The following is a 9,519-nucleotide window of genomic DNA, read 5'->3' as shown; positions in this document are numbered from 1 at the left end:
CCAGAAAACCAATATAAATATATTTACTAACAATCTAGCTTCCACCCTGCTGGGTCTAGTTGCTTGCGGACGTGAGGTCCTTTCTCACAATTGTTGCCCATAAACGTTAATCGTTTCGAAGACTGTCTATCGACAAGTGATTTTAAGATTAATTCACTACAAGACTGTTCCAATCCCCAGTGGACTTGCACACGGTCTAACAAATTCAATCGACTTGTTAAAAGTCCCTTTTTTGTGTGTGTTCTTTTTTTCAGATTCTTCAGAAATTTAAATAAATAAAACTATTATTCGGCCAATCATGAGATACCAAGTGGACTGATTTGAGGGCGTTAACTTTCAGTTATGGTTTCAAATCGAAAATGTCTAACGGACTAAACGTTTAGGACTACTTAAACCAAACTAATATAAACTTAAGTTTGACTTTTTCTATAGTTTTAAGGACTTTCGCATTCATTTAGCCATTTATTAAAAGTCTTTTTCTTTTTTTTGTAAAAGAATTGTTAAAATGCACCATCCATATCAAACTTGTGGGTTGTGACTCCGCCCGGGACTGTCACCGAGCGTTAGCTTTCTATGTGAGTGTCCTTAGCGAAAAACAATCATGAATTGTGATGTTGATTATCTAATTTGTATCATATAATTTGATATATCCTATTTTCTTTTCGTTGTACCAATCACGGCTCAAATGTGTATGTGAATGGTGTAGAAAATTACAGCAGAGAATAGACACAAAGCTTTGTGGTTCGACCCCACCAAAAACTTGCATTCCTGTCCCATCTTATGGGAACCAACACAATGGCGTGCAAGCACATATTCTGATCATGGTCAATAAATCGGCACGAGAAATATACATACACGTGCATGATCATCTAAAGCCATGATATTTGTTGTATCGACATATTATTGAATTAGGTCGGTTCATGGTGTGGTAATTTGTCTATGAACCTGTGATGGTTTTTCAAATCTTATGCTACAAATCTTTGGCCTTTTATTGTTGATGATGTGGAATGGTATCACTTAGAGCAACTGGTGTAACTTCAACTCAGCACTTTTAATAGTGTTAGTAACGGAAGTATTAAAATAGAAAAATTACTAAAAGTAAAGAATGGTAATAGAAAAGAAAATAAAAAAATAAAAATAAAAATAAAAAAAAGTACTTAAAGACAGAGGACAAAAATTATATTTTTTAGGACTCCATTTGAATTTTGATGTCCTTCCAATATCAGCAAAAGAAAACGTCATCTCAGGACTGATAATCAATAGGAGATCAAGACAAGCTAGAACCTATATAGTTATAGCCTTTCATTACCGGAAGGACGACTAGGGTTTGAAAAATCGAATTTTTCAGAAGATTATCAACATGTTGAAAAGAACTGACTTTTGATCATAGTAAGAAAAATGTTACATGGAGTTGGTATGATTTGAAGGTTGCATAGGGGAACTGATGAACGTTTCACAGACCATACAAAATCGTTTTTCTTTTTGCTTTTATTCTTTACATATTGTACATGGGATTGTTGCCTATAATAAACTGGGTTGAATTAAAAAGTTAATATAAGACAATTAGTAGAAAATTTTAATTAATAAAATAAAATTAATTGAATAACTAACACTATTAGCATATGTTTGTTTCCACTTAAAATCCAGCACTTTCTATTGAGCCTTTTATCCGAGTTCTCTGTCAAAAAAAAAATCACTTAAAGTTTAAGTGCTGAAATTTTATGCCCTGTTTGGTTTAGGAATATGATTTTAAAATCACAATTTTAATTTAATTCTACCTACAACAAAATAAAATAACTCATACAAAGTCAAATGGTGAGCCCCATTTATACCATTTTTTTTCAAAATCAAAATTTGATTTTAAAATCCTATTTTGAAACCAAACGCGGCATTAATCACTTAATAAAATAAGTGACTAATTGATTAAGTTAAAATTGGTTGGTGAAATAAATAGGTAAAAATTAAGGGTAAATTGCACTGGTGGTCCAAAATATTTTACAAATGTTTATTATGGTCCAAAAAGTTTTTTTTTCACTATATGATGGTACAAAATATTTTAAAATTGTTTCATGATAGTACAAACCGTCAACTCGAGCTTGACGCCGTTAAGCCGACGCACGTGGCTACTACGTGTCACCTCCTTACTGAGGTGGCCGAAAAATTTTAAAAACTTTTAAAAATAATTTTAAACGTTTAATTTAAAATTTAAATTAAATTAAAAATAATTTTAATATTAAATATTAAATTTTTTATAAAATTATTTAAAATTATTTTAAAAATAAAACAAAAATTATTTAAAAAATTTAAAGTAAATTTTAAATTTAGAAAAAAAGTAAAAATTAATTTTAAAATTTAAAATTATTAAAATCTTTTTAAAAAATTTAAATTATTTTTAAAAAATTTAAATTATTTTTAATTATTTTTAAATTTGTACTCTTTTTTGTATTTTTTTGTATTTTTTTATATTTTTAAAAAATAATTTTCAGAATTTTAAAATATTTTTTATATTTTTGAAATTTTTTCTTTTTTGTATTTTTTTAATTATTTTTTTTATTTTTTGGACTTTTTCAAATTTTATTTTCTCTTAAATGACGTGGCGCACTATGATTGGTTCCACGTAACAAAAGTAACACATAGGATGTGTCACGTCACAAAATGTTAATGGTGTCAGGGCCAATTGATGGTTTGTACCATCATGAAACAACTTTGAAACATTTTGTACCATCATATCGCGAAAAAAACATTTTGAACCACAATGAAACATTTGTAAAACATTTTGGACCACCACTGCAATTTATCCAAAAATTAAAGTTCTTTGATAGTATATTTATTTGGCAGTCCAATATTTTGCTTATTTCTATTTTGACCTCATATTTTATTATTTTTAATTTTAAGAATAAAAATGGAAATTTAAAAAAATCTGATCGAGATTTTACTACAAAGGGAGGGAGAAGGTGGTGAGGGCTTTGTCATCAACCCCCACCGCCCCAACTGAGGCCGCCAACAAACATGAAACTCGCCTGCGACCCGTCTATGGCTATGGTAGCGGGCGACGAACCACCATTGCCCGTAATTTTTCCTCCCTCTCTCTCATCTATAGCGGTGGTGGCCATCGACGAGCCACCACTATGCACAGCTCTCTCCTCCACTCTCTTTTCAAAGAGAGAGAAGGAGGGAGATCCGCGAAAGGCAATCTTGCCGAAGGGGTGGTGGCCGGTGACAAGGCCACCACATCCCCAAATCAATGGAAGAAGGCTCAATCGCCTCTCTTCTCTCTCTCTCTCTCTCTCTCTCTCTCTCTCTACCTGGATGTGGTAAAGGGTGGACTACTGATTTGCAAACATAGGAAAACTTTGGGCGCACCAGTGCAATAAGTTCATAAAGCTCCCTAACCGAGCGAGTCAGCAAAAAGATGCTCAATGATTAATAAAGTATACACTCAATTAATCATTAAGTGTCTTTTTTTACTTAAGTCTATTAAGTAAGTGTTTCTTTTTAGTATTTATCAAGCAAGCTTAACTTCATTAAATGTTGAATGATAAATTTTAGCACTCAATGTGTGTTATCGAACACATACTTAGGCCTTGTTTAGTTTTAGAGTAATTTTTTTATTCTACTTCACTTTAATTTCACTTATTTTCAATTCAACAATACAATTATTATCTTTATCTTTTTATTCAATTTTTTATCTTAACTACCATTTAATTCAATCTTTAATATTAAATTCCCTCAATTATTCATTATTTTTTCATAATTTAACAACACCATCGTTACTTTCTCTTAACTATTCATTATTTTTTTCTCACTTTTTCTCATAATTCAATAACACATTCATTACTTTTTTATTTTTTCTATCAACCTTATTATTAAAACCAAATTAAATATATATATATATATATACATAGTTGGAATGGAGTTGAATTAAACTTAACTTTATTTCCAAACAAGGCCTAAGGGGTCAAGTGGGACACATGGCGCAATTAGAGAAGCCATCCGTGGAAAATCGATTCGCACATATGGTCGACGAAATAAAAACCCATATGACCAATTAGAAGCAGCGTAGTTTCGATTGACATGATGATGAATCATTAGTGCTAGTAAAAGGAGCAAATTTCGGTGAGTATGGCTAAGTAATATCCAATAAAATTACATATAAGTAGTAAATATGGCTCTTATTGTTGATGATATGGAATATGTATCACTTATAGCAGATGACGTGGCTCCAGCTCAGCACTTTTAATAGTGTTAATAATGGAAGTACAAAACATGAAAGTTTTTAAAGGAAAGAACTTAAAGATAGAGGATCAAAATTATATTTTTTTTCTTTTCCCAATAAGGCAATGGTTAAACTCGACAACTCCATATGAATTTTGATATCCTTCCAATATCAGCAAAAGAAAACATCATTGCAGGACTGATCATCAATATGGAGATCAAGACAAGCTAGAACCTATAAAGTTGTAGCCTTTCATTACTGGAAGGACGACTACGGTTTGAAAAGTTGAATTTTTCAGAAGATTATCAACATGTTGAAAAGAACAGAGACTTTTGATCATAGGGAGAAAAATGTTATATGTATGATCTGAAGGTTGCACAGGGGAACTGATGAACGTTTTACAGACCATAAAAAACCTTTTTTTTCCCTATTATTCTTTACGTATTGTATATGGGATTGTTGCCTATAATAAACTGGGTTGAATTAACAAGTTAATATAAGACAATTAGTAGAAATTTTTAAATAGGAAAATAAAATTAATTGAATAACTGACACTATTAGCATATCTTTGTTTCCGTTTAAAATTAAGTACTTTCTACTGAGCCTTTGCTCTGAATTCTCTATAAATAAAAAATAAAAAATTAAGCACTTAAAGTTTAAGTGCTGAAATTTTAATCACTTAGTAGAATAAGTGCCCAATTGGTTAAATCAAAATTGATTGGTGAAATAAATAGTTAAAAATTAAAGTTCTTTGATAGTATATTTATTTGGCAATCCAATATTTTGCTTATTTCTATTTTGACCTCATATTTTATTATTTTTAATTTCTAAGAATAAAAAATTAAAATTAAAAAAAAATCAGATGCAGATTTGATCGTAAAGGGAGGGAGGGGGTGCTAGGGGCCCTATCGCTTGCCCCCACTATCCCAGCCGAGGTCGCTAGCGGGCACGAAACTCGCCCGCAACCTGTCTATGACGGTGGTAGTGGGCAACGAACCACCATTACCCATAATTTCTCCTCCCTCTCTCTCGACTGTGGTGGTGTTCACCATGGATAAGCTATAACTACACATAGTTCTCTCCTCGAAGAGAGAGAAAGTAGGCGATTCGAGGAAGGCAACCTCACCAGCGGGGTAGTGACCAGCGACGGGGCCATTACTACTTGGAAACACGTTGGATGGGGGGCAACCACACCAGCGAGGTAGTGACTAGCGACGGGGCCATTATTACTTGGAAACACGTTGGATGAAGGCTCCTCCTTCCCTCTCTCTATTAGATGTGCGTACTCGAATTTCGTCTCATCGGAACCCGCATGTGTGCGCTATCGCACGACTTGAGAGTATCCACCTTCCCGTGGAAGCACGTGACGGACACGCGTGAAAAGGAGTAACTACTTGCCATTTTACGATTTCGAAGATCGAGGACCGAAAAGTTATCCGGACCTAGGGTACTAGGTACACCTAGTTGTTAAGACATTGGTCTTGCGAAACCGAAAATTCCAAATTTGAGGGATTTATTACGTGCGGACCTATATCCTGTACGCTCTTTCGATACTCTATTTGTCTAAGTCTTGTCATTTTATTTCATTTACAGCGTGAATTAGGTTGTACACTTTTCACCCGTATTGACACCGTAACTTCGATGAAACACTCAGACCTTCTGCTCACTGACCGAGATCCTTACTACGACTGAATGAAAATACAAAAAATGTCATTACAACGTGCTCTCAAATACAAACAAAATACAGACGCGATACAATACATGAACCCAATCAGTATACATTAGACCAAATATTCCACTCGTGCTTACCGCGTGATTTTGAATAACCAAATTCGAAATTAAGGCAACGCGAGTTCAAAGAGACAGGGATCGAGTCCAATCGAACCGACGGATAGAGTCGTTTGACTCTCGTGATAGCCATGGGATCGATTGAGCTTCCGAGTTATGTTCGGCCACGCCTTACCTACCTGATCCAAGTCGAGGCAAGACGTGATTCCACACTCGAGTTGCTTGCACTCGGTGTGAATGGGCGTTGGACTCCATGTGCATCGTATCCTATGGGTTAGGACTCGAACTGTGATAAACAGACAAAAACGAACAAAAAAACATATAAAAATAGGCAAAAAATGACAAAAGTAGATGAAAATAAATAACTACAAACAAATTGTATATTAAGTCCCAATTTTCCGTGATTAGCCATTATATACCGGGATTGTTCTTTTCACTTTTTTTAAAATTGCCCAAGGACAGAATTGAAATAATTTCAAAAGAACTGGGGCTAATTTGAAAATTCAACTAAAATTTTAGGAACTGATTTGGAACCGCTCAAAAAGTTAGGGACTGCTTTGAAAGTATCAAATTAGACCAGGGACCAATATGGATTCATCAATAAAGTCGATGGTTGAGCAGAAAATACTAAAAAATGGCTCGGGACTTGATTGAAACAAATATAAAAGTTTAAGGCTGATCTAAAAAAAGTGAAAAGAGTCGTAGGGACTGAACTGTAACACATTGGAAAGTTCCTTGGACCGATCTGAATCGTGAAAAGTTCAGTGGCTGAAATGAAAACGTTGAAAACGGCTCAAGGTTTGATTGAAACAGACTAGGAAGTTTAGGGCTGATCCGAAAAAAATGACAAGTCACAAGAACTGAATTGAAACACATTGAAAACTTTGTAAAATCGGGTTTGGAATAACCTTGCTCATCAACACGGTTCACGAACGTTCATTTCACATCATCAGCATCCAAGCAAACATTAATATATAAAACTGAGCCGTATGTATGTTACTAAGTCCAGATATATACCTAGCTTCGGGGAGAGGAAGATCTGGCGATCGGGTTAGACGGATCGATTCAGGCACCCGGTCGGGTCTGGCAGACTCGACTAGAGGAAAACGTGTCCGGGAGGCGAGCTGGACTGGAGTGGACTGCTGGGCATGAGACAGCGGCTAGACACAGCGATTCCAGGCGGTCAGGGGCTCTTCGAGGTGGCCGCAAATGGCTCGAGACGTCTCCAACCTGAAATGACCCAAGAATGCAAGAGAAGACCCGTGAGAGTAAGATGAAACCCGAATGAGAGAGGAGAGTTAGAGGGCGATTGCGGTGATAAGTGTGGCGGCACCCTGCTCCTGAGAGGCTTCTGGCAGTCGGCACGAGGCGGCTCACGGCTCGGAGGAGCTCTCAGAGACCCAATAGAGAGTTGAAGAGGAGGGCGAGTACGGGTCGGTTCGACTGGTCTGCTACGAGGGCGAGATGAGGGATGTCCGAATGAACTGGGGGAGTTATGAGGCGGTGTGGGCTATGGGAGCAGAAAGGATGGCGAGCTAGGGGTCGTGTGTGAGAGTGGAGGCTGAGGGAGTTGCGTGGTGAGGGTGCTGTAGAGGAGCCGAGGTTGCTGAGTGGGTGCCGGTTGAGCTGAGGGTTTCTGTGTGAGCTGGGGGGAAGAGTGTGTGCTGAGGGCGTGACTAGATCGAGCCGAGGAGAGAGTCGAAGTGAGCTAAGAGTTACGGAGGATGGCAGGGAAGCGTGTCTTCCGTAGCCGCCGAGTAGGAAGAAGAAGAAGAAAAAGAGGAGAAAATCGGGTCAGCAGGTGGGTGGCTCGGTTTTTTTTTTTTGCTACTATCGCCGAGAAAAGGAAGGAGCAGAAGACGCAGAGGAGAAGGTCAAGATGTTGACAAGTCGGGTGGGTTGCAGTAGGAGCAAGTGAGGAAGGGTTACATGTGGGGAAGGTGGCTGCAGGCTTCGGTGGGTTGTTGGCAGAAGAAAGAGAGGGGTAGGAAGAGCAGAAGGCATACGTGCGATCAGAGGCGGGAGGCTAGGGTACCAGAGGAGAAGAGAGGTGGGGAGGATGGAGTGTTCTGATGAGCTATAAAGGGGGCAGGAAGAAAGAAGCAAGAAAAGGAAAAAAAAAATGGCAGGTTCGAGGGTGCAGAGAAGATCAGAATAGTATAGAAGAAAAAGAAAAAGGAAAGGGAAGGAAAGAGAAGAAGAGGAAGAAATGGGATGGGCGGGGAAAAGGGCAAACAGTCAGAAGTTTTGACCGTTGCTTCTGACTAATTTAATTTTTTTTTTCAAAATGACCGCCGTTTGATTTGATTAAATGGAATTTAAAATTTGCATTCGACCCCGCGTAGAGATTAAGATGAAGTTTGATTTCGGAGTTAAATTAAATTTAATTTTAATTTTGATTTTAATCGTGAAAAAAGATAAATGAGATGGTATTATAAATTTGACTTGGAAAACGTGTATTTTTATTGTGTAGTGGATAGAGTTAAAATCAAAATCATGATTATAAAATCACATCATGAAACCAGACGGACCCTAAAATTCTCGTCTTTTAGATTGGATGTCAGAAAAACGATTCGAGATCGCCATCGTGTTTAAAAAAATTCATGGATCTAAGTTGCGCAATAAAATATTCTTCGACCTCGAGTTTCTTTTTCGGATTCTGAAAATTAGCGTTGGTGCACGTGAAATCCATAGATGATCCGTAGAGTATTTTTTCTGAAAATTTGCGAAACCGGCATCAATTTAGGAGAATGTCTTATTTTCAAAAGTTGTGAATGCTTGAGCGATTAGTTAAGAATACTTTCCTCATTAGGGTGACGAGAATGATGATTTTGTCCCTTTAGAGCGATGGACCAAAATAGAGTGCTGATTAATAATTAACTTACTTAATCATTAAGTGCCTTTTTGACTTAAGTCTATTAAGTTAAGTGATTTTTTTAATGATTAATTTCAGCACTTAATTTATATTTTCAAACAGTCTTTGAGGTTAGATGGGACACATAGTGTGCTTAGAAAAGTCACCTGTGGAAAATCGATTTGCACCGGTCGATGAAATAAAAAACCATATGACCAATTAGGAGTAGCATAGTTTGGTTTGACATGATAATGAATCATTGGTGCTGGTAAAATGACAAATATTCAATTAGTATGTTGAGCAATATCCAATAAAAATACAAGTGGTAAATATGATCCATAATGGCTCAACGTGCTCCCACTTATATATATTTTCATTGGTGATTACTCATCGACAGTGATGAGTAGTACTCATTGAGCATTTTTCCAATAAAAAAGTAAATATTCGATGAATATTACTCAGTCACTTAGCTGAGTAACATCCAATAAAAATATATGTAAATGGTAAACATGGCACAAATGACCCGCAGACTCCAATTTATATGTATCTTTATAAGTAATTTCTCATCAACAGTGAATGAACAATACTCAATTCCATATTTTTCCAAGGCCGTAAGCCTATATATCCGTTAGCACGTCTAGCTTTCGGTGAGGCCTTTGCA

The 9,519-nt window shown here is 36.3% G+C and overlaps 1 long non-coding RNA gene across 1 annotated transcript; it reads right to left on the bottom strand.

The window, feature by feature from the left end:
- Positions 1-5,774: 5,774 nt before the first annotated feature.
- LOC116202235 lies at positions 5,775-8,187 on the bottom strand. Its single transcript, XR_004156027.1, has 2 exons — positions 7,022-8,187; positions 5,775-6,290 (listed from the first exon to the last, which is right to left on the bottom strand). It is a non-coding gene; the product is annotated as an uncharacterized LOC116202235 (long non-coding RNA).
- Between the last annotated feature and the right edge of the window lie 1,332 nt (positions 8,188-9,519).

Source organism: Punica granatum, chromosome 4 (assembly GCF_007655135.1).
Source record: "Punica granatum isolate Tunisia-2019 chromosome 4, ASM765513v2, whole genome shotgun sequence".
NCBI lineage: Eukaryota > Viridiplantae > Streptophyta > Magnoliopsida > Myrtales > Lythraceae > Punica > Punica granatum.
The sequence above is the reverse complement of the archived record's forward strand: the minus strand, read 5'-3'. Positions and strand labels throughout refer to the sequence as shown.